General features: G+C 41.8%; 1 protein-coding gene and 1 long non-coding RNA gene across 3 annotated transcripts in view; both read left to right on the forward strand.

Moving 5' to 3' along the window:
- STOX2 (storkhead box 2) overlaps positions 1-21,071 on the forward strand; it is a 148,511-nt gene that overhangs the window by 96,148 nt on the left and 31,292 nt on the right. The gene's annotated exons all lie outside the window — the stretch shown is intronic.
- Positions 13,160-15,093, forward strand: LOC128138526 (uncharacterized). The gene is made up of 3 exons (XR_008234063.1): positions 13,160-13,279; positions 13,545-13,668; positions 14,913-15,093. It is a non-coding gene; the product is annotated as an uncharacterized LOC128138526 (long non-coding RNA).

Below are 21,071 nucleotides of genomic sequence, written 5' to 3' on the forward strand. Positions count from 1 at the left end.
TCCAGCTTTTGTAAGCACTGTAATTGATTCTTGCTTTGCAGAAGAGGTATTTAAAGGGTAACAGTAGTATTTACTAGTCATTCCACAGTGCATTTTGTATTTCATTTCATCCTCAATTGAAGCTGTTGCTGGACTAAAAAAATATAACAGTTTGTAAGTTACTTCTCTAGAATTTCACATGTAGCCATTTCTGTCCTTGCAGGAGTGGCATGCTAAAGAAGCTGCATATGGTGTGGCTTCCGTTTAGAAAAGAACCATTTCTGGCATCCTTGCAGTAGCTTTTACATGACCATGTTTTTATTTTCTTACAATCCAGTGTCCTGGATTTATATTTATATTTTAAACAATATATATTTATCAAACAACCCCCTGCCCACCAACTCTGCCCAAGTCAAACTTAAGGTGCTTCGCTTCCTTATGTACCTAAGGTAGTGGCTGCATAACAGCTCTGATGTCTTCCCCTGTGAAATGCAGTATTGCAGCTTGCCATACTTAATATTGGATGAGGTGTCAAAGCCCTTGATTTAAACAATGTTCAGGGCATGATTAGCTTTGTCTGCAATATTCTAGTATTGGCTGTCATAAGAAATGGTACTGAACATCTTACCTGTGCTAAAATCTTTCTCACCTGCTCGAAGTCTCACCCCCAACACTTATGTTGTCTGTAGAACAAAAGTTTATTCAACAAGTAATGCATGTTTGCATGTATGTGTATATATCAAAAATACACAGGCATATTTGATTCTGCACCTTTTTTTTTACTTTTCTGTGCTTTTTTTGTTCTGTACCATTTAGTTTATTCGAATGCATCGTACTGTGGTACTGAACACTGTCTGCATCTGCTTTGTTAGATTTTTGTAGTGTTTTTACAGTTTTAAGTGAAAGCTGTGGGCTCCTATATAGAGTCTTTGTCATGCATATGAGCACATTATGCAGGCTTACTTTATCTCCATGAGTCTTGCTTGAAGTGTTTTCTGTCTGTCTTTTGCTTTTTGTGCTATGGGTTAAATACCATACGTGATGCTTTTGCTTGTTTTGTGGACAGATGACTCCCAAATTCTGAGACCCTTCATGATTTTCCTGTGAAAACTGTCATTGTGAACACTAATATGAATACGTATTTTTGCAAGCATTCACTATGCTTTGTGTCTCTGAGCAAAATTCAGCTGAAATATTCTTGGAGATCAAGTGCAATGTTTTGTTGATACTACTACAATGGGTTTTCATTCTTATTTCATTGAATTAATATACTTTTGCCCAATGATAATATTGAGGTCTTGAAGTATTTGGTGTCAGATACTTTTGTCTCAGTCTTTTTCAAGAGTATTTTGGCCAACAAACTTGAGCCTTTGCTGTTTTAACTTCTCACAGTAACTCGTAGGTATGTGTCGCATTGTAGAAATACTTGTTGGTTGATTCTGAGGGGAAACAGTGGGAAGGGCCTAAGGAGACAATTTCTTAGGACCCACAATGATGGTGAAATTTTGGTTTAGCCTGACCTCTGCTGGGTAAGTCTTGGACTTGACCCTTCCTCTCTATCCCAACCCAACCCAGCTCTCCCTTTCTACTGACAATGACCTGCCCATGACCAGAAATGCAAGTCTTGGGTCTGCAAGCACAGAGACTTCACCAAGGTTCATGTGCCTGGTGTGCAGCTGAAGAGAAAATGCCGATTTATTCTTATCGTAATTATTTATTTGTGTTGCAATTGGGTACCGTTGTGCTGGGCACAGAAAATAAAGGATTATAAATACCGTGAAGCCTTAAGCTCTAAACAGTGTACTCAAAGAGAAGTAAGATGCAAAAAGAGATGGAGGTGCAAAATATATGCAGAGTAAAATATTTTCCTACATTTTATACTGCCAGTAAATTCTGTCAGTGAAACAATAATGCGGCAAAGAATCCATTTATTAACTGTAGTTTGCAAGAGAGACCTCACTTCGGAATTTGGGGAGTGTGGAATAAATCATCCTTTGGGAGTTTTTATTCCCTTTTGTGCAGAAGAGCCATTACCTTTTCTATCCTTGTAGTTATGTGCAGAACAGCTGAGTTAAAAACAACCTCCATAAATGATGCATAAACTGAATTGATTTTTGTTTAAAAAATATCAACAAGAAAAAAAAAGAGATTGGAGTGATTCTTAACCTTCTGTTATTCAGCCATTGTCTGATGATGAGAACCTGTGTGTGTGTTAGAGTATGTATATAAATGGAGAAAACTGTTGGTAAGGTAGACAGAGCCCCTCCGTTCTGTAATGAATGGTCCTGTCAGCAGCAAGGATGTAGTATGTTTTTTTAGCATTTGGGTCACCTCTCTCTAGTGGTTTGATGTTAATTTCTGTTTTCCCAAGACATTGGGAAGGCAGAAGGCAAAATTGGGAATTGCCTGTCTGCCTCCAAATCACTGTGGCTACCAGTATAGCCAGAACTGTCTTAACCACAGTGGCTACTGAAGTCCTCCATGACGTCTGCAAGGCTAGACTCAGTAATGTTTGCCTGGGGGATGTTCAAGACAAAGCTGGGTTACAGACCTGCTACCTGTCATCACTGAGGCTGGGAAAAGGGAAAAAATGGAAATGTGGGGTACCATATTCTCACATGTCAGCTTGGCTTGACTGAGCAGTGCTGTAAGGGAAATGGTGTGCATATGCTGTCGTGGCACACGTTCAATATGGATCACTGTGCTAGGTGATGGGGATGTAAGTGATACTTGTTTTATGGGGTTTTAAGGAACTTTGAGAACTCGTTAAAAGCTGTGACTATAACTTGCTGATCTTTTCTTTTCTGAGCACTGATACCCATAGACTGTGAAACTAACCCAGTTTGTTAACAAGCAAAAGAACTGGAAGGAAAAAAAAAAAACCCAAAACTTTTGGGGTAATTCTAGCTGCTTGTACTCAGTTGTATTGTGCTTTAAATATGCAAAATAAAGGAAGTCCTAGTGTATGGGAAAACAAGGCTTCTCATTTCTAACTAAGCTTATATTCCTCATGGCGGGGGGGGTACAGGCCCTGGTATGAGGAGGATAGGGTTCATGGAGGTAAAGTATAATACCTGGTTATGTATTCACAGGAGACGTTATTTGTTGCCTTTGTAACTAAATATGTAACAAGAAATGGAGATCGGTAACCCATGGAGGCAACCACCAGAAAATTAATCTACTTGGGGTCTCATAAACTGTCTTGAGCTTCTTAACGAAGAGTTCTCAGGTGATACATGCCTAGATTAGGAGAGATTATGGGTGGATATTAACAGGATGTTGAGCTAATTGCTGACACAGAGCTGGTTCCCCTTCTTTCTTCACTTTGAACCTTAATTACATCCTGAGAATGGAGAGTGAACCAAGAAAGAGGAAAAAAAAAAATCAAAAAATCAACCAACTGAAAAAAAAACCAACACCAAAACACCCCAACCCCCCAAAAAACCCCAACCCATAAAAGAGTTCCTGGGAATCAATTTTGGATAGCAGGTCATGGGGATGAAGTGAGAGTGCTGCTGCCTGGAAGGTATTCTGACTTCTGCAGTAACCTGGGTAGAAATCCTTCCTCTCTGCACCAGGTTGTCCCACAATTGGAAGAGCTGAGCAGTATTTGGAGGCTGTGGACTCCACCTCGCTTCCAGTCCTGCCATTCCCCAGGCCAGCAGCCCAGGCCTGTATCCAAATAGATGCTTGGAATATGCATTCAGGATGCTCAGCCTGTTCAGCGGTGGGGGCCAGCCTAGGGCTTCTGCTGTGATTTTTGCGCATCATCCCCAAAGAGCCATCCCTTCATTTCCCGTGGCCAAGTAAAGAGCTTGTTAGTTTTGTCTCTTTGGTCTGGGTAGCAAACTGTTGTGCTGATGGACCATTGTGCTGATGTTGGTTGCTTGCTTATAGGTCTCCCCCGATCATAGACTTGTCCGGTTTTTCTTTGGAGGAGAAGCATTTTCCAGACACCTTCCCCTTTAAATGCCAGCGCTTCATAACAGATGGTGTCAGCATCTACTGGGAACCCCCTCAGGATAGGTATCTCTCTCACTTTCTCCTTTAAATCTTTTTTTTTTTTTTGTCTTCTAGCTTAAATTTAAAAAAATTACATCCATTTCCCTAATGCTGTAGATGTTTTTTCTCTCAGGAATTTAAAAACTGGCAGTTCGTCTGTTCTCCCTAACTCTTCAGATCTCCCCTCCCGCTCCCCTTCCCCTTGTTCATCTTTCTCATTTCCCCTTTCTCATTATATCATGTGTGCTCTTTTGTTCCCCCCCATCACCATCAGCCCTCCCCCAATCCTTTCAGGCAGGATAGAGTACACTTCTAATCACCCTTAGTTTTTTATCTTCTTTCTGAATCTTAAGCAAAGCCTTTCTGATCTCTGTGTGTGTTCTGGAGCAGAACAGGATCGGGACAGGGCGAGGCTGAAAGCAAGATCATTGAAGCAACGATTGAGAGTTGTCTTGAAAGCAAAAAGTTAACTTTGTGATTCATTATCTTCTTTGGAGAGCTAGCAAGTTCTTTCCGTGTTCCTATGTTTAAAGTGCTTGCATTTTGAATGAGCTCAGGAGGTTTATTTGAAGAGGTGAGGTACTGGGATGAGAGTTTTAAGTGCATTGTTTGAGCACATTTACGTGTTTTGGAGTCTGGCATTTGTCACATCAAAACATTTAAATTGTTCGCTGTCTTTTTGGGGGTGTTTTAGCTGGGTTTTTTTGCTTTTAAGGGCGGCGCAGGGGGAGTAGTCAGAGAGTCAGGATAATGGCTTTAACAAACGGAAATAGTTTGTGTGAATAACTCCAGAAGCAGCTCCTCATTTGAGCATAATTAGAAACACATTTTAAATCACTTTCACCTGTACAGTTTTGTGTGCATCCTTTGGGTTTGTAATAGAAGGCGGCACAAAATTAACTCCCAAAATGAGGGATTCTCTTCTGAAGAGGCTGCATGGCTTCATCCATGGTATTCCTGAAAGATCATAATTTTTCTTTTTTTGTTATTTTTTTTTTTTTTCCTTTCCACATGCTCAGAATCTACCTGGATTTTTGTGGCAGCTCTCTACAAGGTACAAGATCCAGTTAGATACAGTAGGAGTTCAGGATGAAGTTTCTAGCTAAAATCCTTGTCTGCCTCTTAAAGTTTAGGTGTGTCTTAGTTTACCACACTTTCAAAAAGTTGGTGCTACTTTTTAATGGACTTTTTTTTTTTTTTTTTTTTTTTTTGCTAATAGCTGGTTAATGAATAGCCCTGACTGTTACAAGAATGGTGCACAATTCAACAGAGGCATGGGGACATTCCCAGTGGTATATGTCTACCTTGTTTTGTGAGATACTACCAGTCATTAAATTTCCACTTAAAACAGCTGGTGTTAGGTGCTGATCTTTGTGAGAGGTAATAACAACGTCATAGGACTTTCTCGTTTACATCTTGGTAATAGATAATTAATATTAAATGATGCTATTAAGGATCTGGGCTTGAATAAGAGTAGAAAGACTGGCAAATAATCTATATTCTTGACCACAGAGCTCAGGCATAAGATCACAGAGATGACAGACAAATGCCTGAATGTTGTGTCCAGGTTTCAAGAACCTGTCCACCAGTTAGATCCTTTTTTCACAATGCTTGTTTATTATTGCTATTCGATATGTTCACTAGCAGTGAGAAAATGCCAGCTTTTCATGGGCTGTGAGTGTTGATGAACTTTAAGGCAAAACCACAGCAGATCTTTAGAACAGTCCTGGAGTTTTTGCCACGCAGCAACTAAAACTCGATTTTCCAGAGTATTTTTGTATGCATTAGAAATTGGTGACACAGAATGTTTTCATAGTATGATTTGTTCACTTAAAGCAAGGTTACCCTTTCTGATCCCTTGAACATCAAAGTAGGAACAAATGGAGGGCTGGCAGTCCCTTCCTACAGAAATGCTTGGTTAGGCACTCCAAATCTTATTCCCAGGAGCAAATTGTCTGCTCCTGAGACTCCTGCCTCACTCACTGAAGTTGCTTAATCTGCAGCCTTGTACCAGGTCCCAGCCTGACCTGAAAAACCCTGCTAGCTCCACATTCTTCCAGCAGCAAGCCTGGGCTGCTAAGCTTGACAGTGTCCTTCTGAGCTGATAAGCAACTCGCAAGGTGAGGAGGATGAAATCATGCTCTCAACAACATTGCCGTTCTGGTTCCTTTACTTGGGGCTTGTCTTTATTACTTCAGAATCAAGATTTGAAATTAAAAATAAACATTTCCAAAGCAGTGCTTTTGCCCCACAGGGGTTTGTCTTAATGCTTGCTCCTTTGTAGCCTGTCTTCCAGGTATTCAGATGCTTCTCCAGCTAACACCGTTCCCACAGCTGCCTTCTGGTAGGGGCCTGAATTTGAAGACAGATGCATTTGGGGTCTTTGAGTCCCATCTCTTGCTACTGCTCCAGGTGACTGTTAAACCTTTTCACAAATGGCTCTACATCCATTTAAAAACCAGATTTTGTCTCTGCTGTTCCTGTTAGAAGGCTGTATTGTTACCCTGCCACTGTCATGGCTAGCAGTCTTGGTCTTGATTCCTGTCTGAATTTGCTGTTTGCTGAAACACCACTGTTTTCTGGGTGATGCATGGTGAGCATCTCCCCCAGCATTGGCTGTCTGGGATCCTTACTGTCTGTTCTGCCTAAATGCATAGCTTAGCATAAAGAGTGGTAAACTTCTGTGGTGCAAAATGAGGTGGTTTTTAAGGTTTACATTTTTAGATTAGAAGAAGAATTACTGTGACAGTCATTTACGTTAGATGCTGACTGAGTCTTTGGAAGTAATCTGTTCTGTAGTTTATCAGCTGTTTCCTTTTGGTTTCTTTTCAGTTTGTTTTCTCTGTGAGTGTGATGGACAAGATCTCTGTCTCAGACTTAAAAAATTCCTACTTTCTTTTTGAAACATTTCTTCAAGCTCTTTTTTTTTTTTTTCATGCATGAAGTGCTTAATGCCCTCAATCTGCATGAAAATGTTTTGTATATAACTCTAAAAGCTCCCTTAGGACTGTAGACTTTTTAAAATGGAACAATTTAAACATTTTCCACACAAATGGGCACTTGGGGCAAATGTCATTATAAAAATTGTAAGCGTATTTGTTAGATATTTTCACTGGTGTTTTGGTTTTTTTGGTTTGGTTTTTTTTTCTTTAAGACCTGCCTTTCCAGTCACAGTGGAAATTATAAGCAGTGGAAATTACAAGTCAAATAGAGTCAGCATGATTTCTGCTACTGGCAGAGAAGTAAAGAGTTTGTAAGGCTGGGAAGTTAGACGTTAATAAGAGAGAGAAACAATAGACCATCTTCTCCGCTTCAGTCAACATGGTGCAGGTGTTGAGGCTGATGTAATGGTGTTGCTGCTTTCCTACTCTGAGTTGTACATACATATTTATAAACACATGCAAATCAATCAAGTATTGCATTCGCAAAGTAAACTAGCAAAACAGGGATTTAGATGCAGAACAAGGCAAAAACGCTTCACGTTCAAATCCTGCTCAGACTGAATGAAAGTTTTCATTCAAAACTAATGTGTTAAGATTCTTAAGTTTTGCATGAGGAAATACGTGATACTGGATATTCTTGTAGGGACGTGTGTTGAAACTCGTGTTTTAAAACTTGAGGCTTACATATGGTTGACTAGTAGACAGAAGCTCTATTTTTGTGGAGGTATTCAGATTCTAAGGAAATTGTTTTCTGGTTTGAAACAGAGCTCCAAAGTAGTCAAATTTCACGTGGAAGAAAATCCTAAACCCAGTATTTTTAGATCAGATGAAATACTAAATTCCAGCAGGATCAGACTGTTTTGTTTCAAATTTGACTGTTTAAATATTTTAAATATTGCTTCACCTAATGCAGCCTTTCAGAACAAACTAATTTGAAGGGAGAGAAAGAAACACTTCATGTAGGAATGCAGTAACAGGGAGTTCTGACATTTGTCATGGTATTTCTTCCTCTCCAAAATTAGTATTTCACAATATCGGTATGGTTTTCTGATACATTTTAATATCAGTAGAGTTGTATTCTACACAGTAGGATGTCGTTCATGTGAAGCCATTCTTCTGACTGTGTGTGTCATCCCTGTTTTGGGGAGATACTCCAGCAGCGGGTGGAGAAATGCAGCATTCTGCCTGTCTTCTCCTGCATGTTATTTTCCACTAGAATGATCAGTATCTGATGTCTAATAGACTATATTCCTTGGGAAACTCAGTTATTGCTGGTGATGGTTTTTAACAGATCCTTGGTACTACTGATGAAAATGGGTACATGCTGTCTCTGTCAGAACAGCACTATTTTTAAACAAATTCTTGGAATGTGCGCTTGCTACTTACATCCTTGTTTATTCCAGTTATGTGTCCTTACTTTGTTCAAGTCTCGATGGTCTATTGGATATGACAAACTATGCTTGCTTTTGTAAAACTTGCCCTTTGTAGATAAAACCAGTGCTATAGACATGAAACCAGATGGAATTTAGTAAGCCTTTTTAAAGCCCTCTGAAAATTCCAGCTGTCATGTGGACTTGTTGTCAGGGTGGTGACTGTCTCAGTCATTTTTGTGGTGAGTGGCCATATTACAATGCAGTTTCGTGATAACTGAACAGTTCTTACATACAGCCAGTGCCCCCCCGAGCAGGAGGTCCTGTTTCTCCATACCTGCATTGCCTGTGGGCTACTGCCTTCTACTTTGATCTGAGACAGGGCCTCCTCTGTCCCAATAGGGCACCCAGTCACGATTTGGCATAAAACATTCGGGGTTTTTTGGCAGGACTAGCCTTTTGCTGGGTTAGCTCCCTAAACTAACTCATGGGGGAGGGTCAACCATAAATGCTGGCTGTCCTGGGATGGGTGAAGAGCGCAATGGTTAGCCTTTAGATTGGTTAGCTCTGTTGTGCAGTTAGACCTATGAATGCTTTGGCAAATGACAACTTGTCTGTGTAAGGGCTTCCAGTTCCCTATGAACAAAGGAGAAATACCACAAAATACCATCGGCATGGTGATAGATTCCTCATGCCATCTGAAGTAGCAGCGATGACATCCGGTCAACAGCATTTTCAGTATTAGTCTGGAGGATCTAGCTGAAAAATAGTTGTTAGCAATGGCTTCGTTTTCCACTGTAGGTTGGGCTGGGATGGTTTGGTCTTTTTGAGGCTTACCCAAATGTACCTGTTGGCAGTGCAGCTGAACAAGGGTTGAATGCTGCGAGCTGATTGTGAGCACCCAGGTCAGCTTTGTTTTCTCCAGAGCTGTTGAAGGGAGTTTGGTTCTGGTTGCACTGCCAATTTAGATGTTTTGCCTGTTAAAAGCACCTGATTTCCTAGTAAGGTTTTAAGCACAGACAAGAGTATATAATTTCTAATGTATGCATCTGACATGAGTGTTTCAAGGGGGTTTTTTATTGCCTGTTTAACCCTATCTCTCTGTTATAAATGGAAGATTTCTGGCATGGGAGAGACCATTTTGCATAAACTATTCAGTAAGGTTTTCCAGATGCTAAGATTTCAAAATAAAAAAAAAAATGTCTAAAAGGGCCAAATATATGTCTAGGATATGCTGAGTAATAGGGGCTGTAAGCATAACTTCATTTTGTATAGGCAGGCCAGAGCTAACTCCAACCTAGTCAGCTCTGTTAACATAAGCAGTGTAACTGCTGCACCACAGTGTTCAACACAGACCATAAAAACTATTTGAATGGTCAGGGAGTTACCCCACATGGGTAGCGTGAAGCTGACTCAGGCACATTTCCATCAGTTACAGTCACAGCACTAAATATACCACAAACATGTCAGGTAGCTTTCTGTCTTCTTGACTACCCCTTGCTTTTGAATCAAAGCTGTTTTCCTGGTGCCGTTTGGGGAACCCTGACGATTAGCCTGCAGGAATTAGGTGTGCTGGACCTGTCCTGGAGCTTTTCCTGGTGGGTGGAAGAATCCAGGTGTGCTGTTTGAGAATCTTCTCCTGGAGTTCTTACTGGTCAGTGCAGGGCCTCAAATTTGGTTCTTGCTGTAACTAATTTGCTTGATGATCGTCTGTTAGTTCGGTCCAGGTTGACGTTTTTGAACCTGCATCTGGGAGAGGTAGGAAGTTGGAACAAATTGAGTGCCTAGCCTAGTTTAATCTTTGCCATTATCTTTCTTTTTAGCAGTGAGGGAGAAAAGAGCAAAAACATGTGTAAGCTTCCAGCAAAAATCCAGAATTTTAGTATCTGGGCAGATCCTGTATGTGGAGGTAGTAGTTAGATCATTCCAGGCTTCCAGTTAACAGAAACTATGTGGAGACAGCTAAGGAATCCTTTGCTTTCAGATACTGCAGAAATACGTGAGCACCAGATTTTTCCTTATGTTCTTTAAACACAAACAGGAGATGCAAACAGAAGTGATGGCTTTTGATTGTAGGCTTATCATCCTTAAGCTAATAGTCGTGGCACAACTTCTACAGATTGTGCAATTTGGTTGAGCAGTTGCTAGTTTAGCTGTAAGCTGTTGTCAGTCATCTTGTCCTCCCTGGTTGTTTGCCAGGTTCTTCCTCCTGTACTTGAGGAAGAAGGGAATCATGAAGGTTTAATAACTGAAAGTACATGGTTGGTCCCAAAGCCAAATACCAAAACTGATAAAATCATCATGAGCCTTTTTTTTTTCCTTTCTTTTTTTTTTCAAAGGAACCTTTTAAATAGAAGTAATTGATAAGTATGTAAAGCTGAAGATCACAAGGAGGAAGTGATCTCATGCTTCCATGGCCTCATAGATTGTATCTGAAACATGTTGGCTCTGTATGAACTAGGCTGTGAACTCCTTGGGGCAGGGCCGGTCTTCTTCCAGATCTTGTAAAACGCCAGACACTGCTGATGTCACCCACTAAAGAACTATTTCCTCATACCTGACTTGCAGAGGAAGTGATGGGTTTCAGTGGCATTAGTGAAGGAAAGACGATTGCCAGCATTTAAAGGTCCCAAAGATTAATGGCAAACAGAGAAGCCAAAGCAATACTATGGGAAATTGATGTATAGGCAAGAAAATGCTTTGGACACAGTATGGTGGTATGCCTTTTTAAAAACCTTTGCACTGTCTTGGCTTGTAGCTTCTACACTGAGCCTTGCCCTGCGATTTCCTGCATGCCAGAGGTTGCATGATCGTAGGAACCACCTGCTGTTGCTCTTTTATACTGCCTGGCATGGGGAAATTGGATTTATAGAGGGTTGCATTCAGCTTTTTTTTCTTTACTCTTTCAGCTATTTGTTTAGTATGAAAGGGCTGTGCCAGTGGTCTTGTGGATTGTGTGTGCATTTCCAGTGTGTAGTTGCAGGGCGAAGGAGATCCTAGCACTTCTGCTGCCATGCAGCAGTTCTCCGTCTTGCTTAGAGTGGTAGCAGTTGCCTTTCAGAATTGGTATTACTCTGCTGCATTACCTTCTTGATCTTTTTTTCCATTGCTCAAGCAGCAAGTTTCCGTTTCTTTCAAGTTAGCCAGCTCCAGTAATGGGTTGCATGTCAAAGTCTGGAATAAAAGCATTTGTGCAGTTTCCTTAAGTAATTCAAACGATGAGTGAGGTCATAAAGGGAAGAACATTGAAATTCAGGCTGAATCAGTGGTTAATTGGCTGCTAGTCCAATCTCGGCTTCCCTCGTGCCTGAGCGCTGGAGGAGAATGAGGTCATGGTGCTGATTCTTGGCCACAGCATGCAGACCTCCCATGTCTTAGCAGGGCTTGCATCAGCAGCGTCCCAAACAGCGAGTTACTGTGACACAAATACTGCTTCAGCTTTCTCCTAAACATCAGTCAGCTTGGTGTGGTTAGCCTGTACATGTCGCTGATGCCCATGAAGCGTGAGACACACAGGCCCTAAAAACCAAGGTGCCCATTTACACTTGTGAAGAAAGCCTTCAGCCCAGGTTCAGAGCAAAGTTCAAATTCATCCTCAGGATCCACAGCAGGCAGCTTTTGTTACCCTGTGATTTTGCCTTTATAAACTAATTCTCTTGTTTGCTTTTGATATTTTTTTTTTTTAAGACTATATAGTCAGACATAATTTTATAAGCAGAACCAAAAGAAGCAGAGAATGTGGTTTGTTTTAGCTTTCTGATTTGCTCTACAGCTTTGGTTTTCAGCATATGTGTGCTGGTCACTATTTTTACAAAGCATGTTTGGGTCATAGAACCTCCTGCATCTATTCAAGATAGAGATATCGGGACTTTGTACCCTTCTTGGGCAAAAACATTTCCTTTCTGGTTATCTTTTTAGATGATAACTTATTTTTAAAAAGGTGGAAAATCGGCCTAAGTTTCTGTACAAGTTTAGATTCTACCTCAGTAGCAGCCAGAGGGGAGTGTTTTACTGTGGTCCTTTGTTTTACTTTCTTAAACTTTAAAAACAAAACAACAATGGATGCCTTGGATCAATTATGAAGCCATGTCAAGTTACAAAGTTGCATAAAATACTTGAAGGGTTTAGCCTTTGAAGGAGGAGGTGGATTTGGTTGCGGTGACTGTTCAGATTTACTTCTGGCGTCAGCAGCACACGTCCCATCACGCCGCCGCCCTCGGGGAGGCAAAGGGGTTTTCATGCCTTTACCGCTTTTTTGGAGTACCAAGTCCCCACCGCACCCTCGCTTCAGGTGGGAAGGTTTCTCATGAGGGCAGAGAGCTGATACAGGAATTGGATGGAAACCTGCTTTACCACCATGGAAAATCCCCAACCTCAAATGAAAACACAAAGAAACCCCGCAGCCCCAAGCCCAAAGAAACCAATCAAAAAACTTTTTTATTTTTGTTCCTGAGCTCCACCTGGCTGAGACCCAGGTGGTTCCTGAGGCGGCAGCAGCACGCAGAGGTGCGTGTCCTGTGGGAACTGCTCCCGCATCCAAAATGGCCGAGGCGCAGGTGGCCTTTGCTGAAGGAAAACGCTGCCCCTGGTTTTGGCTGAAAACGTGAAAATGTGTGGCGCAAAGGTGGGGGTAACGTCGCGTCTTCGAACTGGGTGAATATTGCTGTTCTGCCTTCTTTGGGGGGCCCTGAAGGCTTGCCAGCTTTCCGTTAAGATTTGGGCAGGGAGACGTGGGCGCCGGGCACCACGCGTTGCCGCCACGCGTTGCCATGGCGACGGGCTGCCGCGCCTCCGCGCGGGACATGCCGGGACGGCGGCGGGGCGGGGCGGCGCGGCCGCGCCTCAGCGCCGCCGGGGTGTGCCGCTGGTGAGGTACCGCGTCGCCGGCGGCCGGGCCGAGCGGAGCGGAGCGTTTCTTCCCCGTTTGAGTCGATTGCCCGCTTTGCTGCACAATAAAAGCTTCGTCAGCAGCGGCGGCGCGGGGCGGTGGGTGGCTGCGGGGCGCGACCCCCTCGGTCGCGCACGGGTGTGGGTTGGTGTGCCGGGCGGGCCCCGGCTCGGGCCCGGGCGGGCCGGTTGTACCGGCGGGGCTGGCTCTTCCCCCCCCCCCCCCGGGAAGCGTGGATGGTGCCTTGCCCTTTGTATTCGGGATTAGCACGGGGTGTGTTGGCGGTTGAACGTGCGTGGTGCTGTAGCGGGCTGCTGGACAATTACCGTTGTAGTAAAGGCCGTGTGTTTTTCTTCAGTGCAGGTTGAAAGAGGCGGTCCGGGTCAAAGCCGGCTCTGGCGTAAAGCACACGGTTCGTTTGAAGGCAGTAGTGTTTTGCAGCGCGGCTGAACTCGGCCGCTATTTACAGGCCTAGAAAGCTGTAGAGGTTAGTGGCAAAGCGAGTAAATCCGGTATATCTAAGCACTTCCTTTGAGATTCTTTATTGCTAGTGCTGGAGGGCAAAGAAGCAAATAACGTTTTTAAATAGGTTACAAAATCTCAAAGCGTGTTTAAAACACTGTGAAAGATCTCAGTCATCTGTCGGTGTTATTTCTTCTCACCATTTTTAACAGTCGTCCAACTGCAAAATAGAGACCTAAATTTTCCAGAACAGTGGGTGAGACTCCAGATGAAGTCTTGATCAGCTACAGCGAAGTTGTCCAATGTTTTCTTCCAGTCCTAGGATGGAAATTGGTATTAGTGCCTACGCTCATAATGCTGGAAGTTTCTCCTTCCAGCTCCACTAAGCTGTAAGTAGGTACTTACTCAAAATTTGCCTGAAGTTGCAAGATGCTCTCACGCTGTACAGCTGCTTTATGGTTGCATCACAGCTCAGGTTGCAAATTACAAATCAAGCTGTTTTAGGATTTTTTGATCTTAATCTTAAAATCTGGGACAGTCCCTGACAGATAAATTATGCGCGCATAGTACACCTGATGTGTTGGACCTGCTGCACATGTGAGATGAGTCTATATGCATGCAGTATCCAGTTTCCAGACATCAGGCAGCTGGCATTGCCAGGCATCAGGAAAAGTAGGCAATTACTTCAAAAATATGGGAAAAGTGTTTTCATGTGCAAGCATGCATGGGGCATAGGATTTCTGTGAATAATGTAGTAAGTCTGTTCTCACCTGGCATCATCCTTCCTTTTGTTCCCCCCTCCCCCAGTGGACTATAATTCCCTTTAAAAGCTGAAACTAAATTAACTTTTAATTTGTGCTCTGGATAGTTGCATGGAAGCCTCAGTGGTTCCTTGAGGGGCCAGGAAACATTCATCGGGTGATTGCATTTGTGCTATTCTTGATTTGCTCCATGGTGGGGAAGTGGGGGGATAAAGGTTTTGGAACAGTTTCAAACAGGTTCTGGAATTCTGTGTTTTACAAAACTTTTAAACAGGGCATTCACTGGGGAGTAAACCAGATATTGTTCAAAAAAATGAACCACTAAGAGTGTAATTAAATTATTCGTACAAGTGTTTTATTCTAACAGTAACATTCGTGGTAAAAATTCCCGTGACTGCAAGTATATTTTGCAGGGAAAGTTCTTCTAAATAATCACTGTTTCTTGCATTTTAAACAAGTACTTAAAGCACTGTAACTTACAATGCATATTTTCTTTGATCTTTCTTAGGAACATAGACTCCCAGTTTGGAATAATCTTCAAAAATCCTTGCCTAAACAGTAAAGTGGGCTAAGGCAAAATGTTTCCAGACTTCCTTTTCTCAGGTGGTTTGGTGTTTGGGGGTTTTTTTTGGTTACTTTCTGGAACTTATTGCTAGCTTCGAACATGTGTGAATAAATAACCAGCAGACAATTTGAGGAGAGTGGTCTGACTGCTGTCTGCACTTGCAAAATCAAATGACTGAGGAGTCAAAAGATATGGAAGTTGTTTCAGGATTCATCTCCCATGTAATAGCTCAAGAGCCAGCCTGCAGTTCACTCAGTTACTTGGGAGCTGTCAAAGAAAGCAATATCTTACTTTATAGTATTATTGAAAAAAGGGTGCATGCCAGACAAAGACAATTTACAACCCATTTATTTTCAGCATTCTCCTAATTCCCATTATTTGAAGTAAAACCCATCTTCCTGACAGACCAGCTTCTTAGTTCCCTTAATCCTGCATCAAATTGATAATCCTCTATTTGTGACCTCATAGGCTGTTGCTACGGAGAATGCTGTGATATCACAAAGCCAGCACTGTGACTTCACTGTTGGTGGAAGCCATAGTTGAAGGAGATGGTCCACTCTCTGGAGGCCTGGGGGAGAGTTTATGTACTTCTGGTATTCTGCAAGCACTTCCTAAGGAGCAGTATCTGGCAAACAGGCTTGCATAATGTCTGTCTGCGTAGGTGATGAATGGTACAGTCAGAGGCTGCATATGGGGGGAAAATTTGTGGTGATTATGTTTGGCAAGGTTACTCCTGCCCTTAAAAGAAGTTATGTTATCAGGAGGAAAATGTCACTGGGAAGTTACAGAAGGCTTTTGCATCCTCAGTCTCCAAAGATATTATGAGGAAATGACTCTGAATACTGGAATTATTTTCTCTGAAACCAGGACCTCCTTACTCTGTATCCCTCTTTTCTTTTTCTTCATCTTAAGAGTATCATTTTGCAAACCCAAAACTTTTCTTGGAAACACTAATTACATCAAAACTTCCATCGAAAGAAGTTTGTCAGGAGGAAGGCAAAAGAGCTGTAAATCACATTCAAACCTTTATGCCCTAAAGTAGACTTTTAGGCTCTTATTTATAAATGGAAGTATGAAGGAGATGTGTAACTTAAGGCATTGTGTCTGACACATTCATGTATTCCCAAATAGCTTATGTGCATGGAGTCTTTTCATGTTCCAAGTCTGAGCTTTTATGCCAGGTTCCAGAAATGAGTGCCTGAAATTAGGCTCCTCAGTAACTCCTGATTTTCAGAAGTACTGAGAGTACAGCAGCACTCAATGGAGATAAAGGGAAGTGCAAATCTACATCAGTTTTGGAACTCAAGCTGTGACTATTAGAAACAACATATGGCAATAGGAAGCAAATTTGGCTCCTTTAATATCTCTGCCTTTGACCATAACAGGAAGTTTTTAGAGAAATAGTTCTTGTAACTCTAAATGTCAATGGTTATCTACTCTTCAAGAGTGAATCTATCGGGACGCAGGAAAAAATACTAGTAAAAGAAAAGGGTAATTCCTTTGTTTTAGGGAGCATACAGTTGAACAACAGGACAACACATTCTTGCTTCTAATAAAATTAGTATTTTACTTGTACTATTGATTATTCCATTTTTAATTTTCACTTTTTTATGCGTGATATGAAAGGTCATGCAGAGGAATTTAGCAGGATTATGCATGTACAACTGTACCCATCGATATAACTTTTGGAAGTTATATAAGCTAAATCGGGTTAAAAAAACACTCTTATTCCAGAATAAATGGGAATTAACATAGGTATAATTACACCAAGATAATTCTGGCAGTGAATTAGTCTTTTAGGCCACAGCCCTGAGATCAGTTTCCATCTTATCCCTGTTACAAAGATGTTCTCCAAGTTGTGTTCAGAGAGCATACCAGACTGGATGCTGCATAAGAGATCAACGCTGCAATGCCTCAATTAACTGTAGTACCAGAATTAAAATAAAAATACCACAATTTAAATTAAAAAATCACAAGCCTCATGCAGAGGCTTTGCAGACCACACATGGCATGCAGGATGCACTTTGGGCAGCCTCACATTTTAAAGTTCTTGTGGATTACACCTTCCTTTCTATGAAACTACATCTGCATGTGTGTTTTGAAGAGCTTGTCATAAAGCAGCAGAACACTTCTAAAGACAGTATTGGTGATGACATGCTTAACTGCTTTCACATGTTTTGGTGTAGGCTGCCCAAACCATTAGCATGCTCCCTCAGTGGAGCAATGTTGCATGTGTGCCTTATTAGCATGCACACTAATTTACTCTCAACTCTCTTTACTGTCCTGTAAGCTCCCATTGTTCCCTGACCTTTGATCTTTCATCATAAAAGCTTAGGAGCAACCCTTTGGAAAACAAGCTAAATGTTTCTTTTTAGCTATTCTGCCTGTTCCAAACACTGGGAGGGCTCATTCAAAGCCACTGTAGGCTGCAGGTTCCCTCGGCCAGAGCCAGGATCTCTGGCTTGCTCCTGAGTTGCCTGGGATGCTCCCTCTGCTGTGTGGCACTTGGGCTCAGGCTTTGGGCTGCAGCGCAAGATAGGTTTGTTCTTTCAGGCTTTTAATTGAGACTTTGAACGGAGGATTTCATTGAATCCTTTGTGTGGCATGGGGTGAAGGTCAGCCTAGAAAACAAAACAAAGGCAAGCACCAAGTGGATGCAGAGCACATGCAGATCGGCTGTCACAAAACAACTGTCCTTTTGTTCACTTCTTTCTTCACTGATACACGCAGCCATTCCCACTTTGCTTATTCCAGCAATCCTGTAGACCCTTCTATTTTCCCAGCCTTCCTACAGCTGGAGGTACTAATTTTATTTCCTACCATTTGGTTATTATTCCTCCTTCCGTTTAGCCCCGCTAAGCATTTGGATTCTTTTAACAAGTCGTCTTTCATCATTAACATCACATATGCTGCATCGCCTGCTTTAGGAATCAAACAAAAATCATCTCTTTCCTCACATTTCCTTTTAACCTTTCCTGTGTTTTTTCTTGTATTGTTTCTTGTTTTTCTCTCCAATCTTCTGCTGCTGCTAATTCAATCTTTGTAGCCTAGGTTTTTCTTTAAGTAGCCTCTACATCAGCTCCTTAAGACTAAAACTTGTAGCTACCGAACAGGCAGGAGGAACAGCAGAGGTTTCAAAAAAAAATGCTCTTAGGGCTACTTACATCCCCTGTAGGCAGCAGTTCCAGCCTCCCAAATGGGATGGCCAGGTGAGGAGAGGGGTGTGCACCCTCCCCTTCACCATGTGCAATGCAGTGTTTACTGATGATCGGAAATGCTTTTGAAGCAGAGCGCCTAGTCAAGCTCTGGCTCTGACAGAGACACTTTATACCCTTCTAAATAGGAGTCATGTACCCTTGGGCCCATAAGGTCTGGGTGAGTCAAAGTACTGCCTGTGGGGGTAGCTCATTGAAAGAATACAGCAGTAACTGTAAGCCCTTTTTTCATATGCTCCAGAATAAGGAATGACAACATAATGACAGGATAAGGAATGACTTCTTTTGTTGTTGTTTTAATGTGTGTTAAGAAAATATTATTTTGCTATGAAATAAAACATAGTCATTCAGAGCTTGGATTTATACATACCCTATGCTTTGATCTCAAAATGTTGTTATATGTGATTTTCTTCCTGTGTCCAATGGTTACTTGCCAAATTTGTTCAAGAAATTATCCCAAATCTCTCCTTTTGCCAGCCTTTTGGTTTAGCTCAGTGTAAGCTGAGATCATCATCAGCTCCTGAGATTGTCTCAGGAATCTAGTCTTGATATTCTAGTTTAGGCAAGAGTAAGAGGGCAAAGACACTACTATTTTTATGTTTCTCATCTTTCAGAAAACTGGGTCATAGTGACACTTGGGGAGCACAAGGACTCTTCCGTGCTCTAGTGGTTTGTAAATACTTGGTGAAAGTCCAAGAGAAAAGTCTTGTCGAGCTCAGTTTAGAATACAGAGGAGAAAAAAAGAATGGCCAGTTCTGGTCCCTGGAAAGGGTTAACAGTGTTCTGTGCAGCAGGGATCAATACCAAATGTTTGGGGTTTAATAGCTATATTAGAAATCTGAAGGATGGAATGGATAATGAAGTGGTAGCCCTATCTGTCAGATCACAGTTGTTCAGGTTCATTAAGACTGCTGAGGAGGACTTCAGAAGGCACTAGCGACAGCTGAATAAAACAGCTGAGCAATTCTGCAAAGTGGTGACATCAGCAACATAGTGTAAGGCAATGCAGTGAACTCTGAAAAAATCGTGCTCAAATATGTTAGGTTCCATACTGGTTTTTAGGAGCATGGTCTGCACATTGCTGGGATCAGCAGTGAATATGCTAGATGAGTGAGGGGGTGGTAATTAAAAGCCTAAACATAAGACTGTAAATTAGGAGATACGCAAGAAGTCACGCAAGAGAACTCTGTGAAATTGGTAATTTCCTCCTTGTTTTTGATACCATGTTTGGTTTAATGGCTCGTGTACAGGGAGATTTTCAGATTCCTGAATTTTCACTTAAAAAAGAAAAGAGCAGGAGGTAGGGAGGTGTTACTGTTGTAATAGTAGTAAAATGCCTGTTGTAGGTTTTGATTTACTGCTTCCTGTAATAAAACAAGTGCTCAATAAAATTAGGAAGCAAAAAACATGTAAAATGGACGGGAGGAAACATTTAATCTAGTGAGTCGTTTAATCCTGGGAACTCCTGGTTTCAGGTACTGTAATTTATTTGGGGAGGTAGGTTTTGATAGCTGCATTTGCTGATAGTCATGCTAATTGGGAGAAAAAATGAAAATCTGCCAGTCCTTGAGGATCTCAGAAGAACTGTTTTTGTCTGGAACAAGGGCATTTTCCTTTAAGATGCAGTATACATTAGTGGCAATGTGTGCAGTTGGTTTTCTAATGCTTCCTCTAAGATGCTTGACCAGCATATGAGAGGTGGCAGATTTGGTGAGCTGCTGAACTGTTGTGCCATGGCATTTCCCATGTTCCCATCCTCACAGCTGATCCTCACACAGGGGAGACCAAAGGACAGAATTCAAAAGTGTTTTGAGCCATAGTGGGAAACAGGGGCCACTGCAACTTCCCCATGCAGGTAGAGAGCATAGGGGCAGAATATGCTAGTATAGCTACTTCATGTATTGGGGTGTAAGATATTTTAATTTCATAAGCGTTGAAGTACATCATCTTAAATGTACTCCAGCCATAGTGAAAACTCTGCTTTCCACCACAGGATAAAAAATGACCTAGTAAACTCTCAACTGCTAAGTCTTTGGAGTGTCTAACCCTTTTTTTTTAAAACCACTTTGGCACTATTTTAATTGATTCCATGCCTGGCCTTTTCATCAGTTCTTTCCTAGCCAGGAAAAACTGGGCTGTTAAAGGCTGCTGCAGTACCATGGGACTTGTGTTCAGTGTTGCAGGTTCTTATTTTAACCTGGAGTTATCTGCCAGTCATCACTATTTGTTTGAAGAGCTGTAGCCACCGCAGTATCATCTTTGAGATTAAAATCCTTCCATGGTTACAGCAGTCAATATAAATGAGAGAGGGCACACTATGTCGTTGGGTTGTATTGCTAATCATCCCTTCACCTTTCAAGAATTTTAGCTGCTGACTAGACTCTTGCTGAACATTTGCTGCAGTATCTCCAGCCGCACTGAAAATGTGTTCTGCCTAAACTGAAGAGGATAGTGAAGAACATGTGGCTAAGACAAGCTGATTGTTATGTTTCAACAGCCATGTTCTGTGCTTTCAGGAGCATTTGTAAAGGAATATTTTTCTCTGCCTTTATAAAATTTCCACCCTAAAAGAAAATATCTAGATTTATCATTGGTTGGGGTTTTTTTTCCCTTTTGTTTTTCATGTGCTCGCTCTCTGTTGCCAAATCTCCTCTAGTGTCAGATTTTTTAAATGCTTCTATCTTTCCTTGCATTTACTGTTTGCTGCCAGAAAACTGGCAGGCTTTGTTTTTGAGGGTGTGGGTTGGTGGTGTGGTCGATGACAATATAGCTTTAACATTAATCAAATTAATTTAATAGCAATGGGTTTCTATGCAAAAAAAAACCCCAAACCCTCCTCTCCTCCTGTCCCATGGTCCTAGTTACAAAATCTGTTAGAGAATTCTTC

This window comes from Harpia harpyja, chromosome 2 (genome assembly GCF_026419915.1).
Source record: "Harpia harpyja isolate bHarHar1 chromosome 2, bHarHar1 primary haplotype, whole genome shotgun sequence".
Lineage (NCBI taxonomy): Eukaryota > Metazoa > Chordata > Aves > Accipitriformes > Accipitridae > Harpia > Harpia harpyja.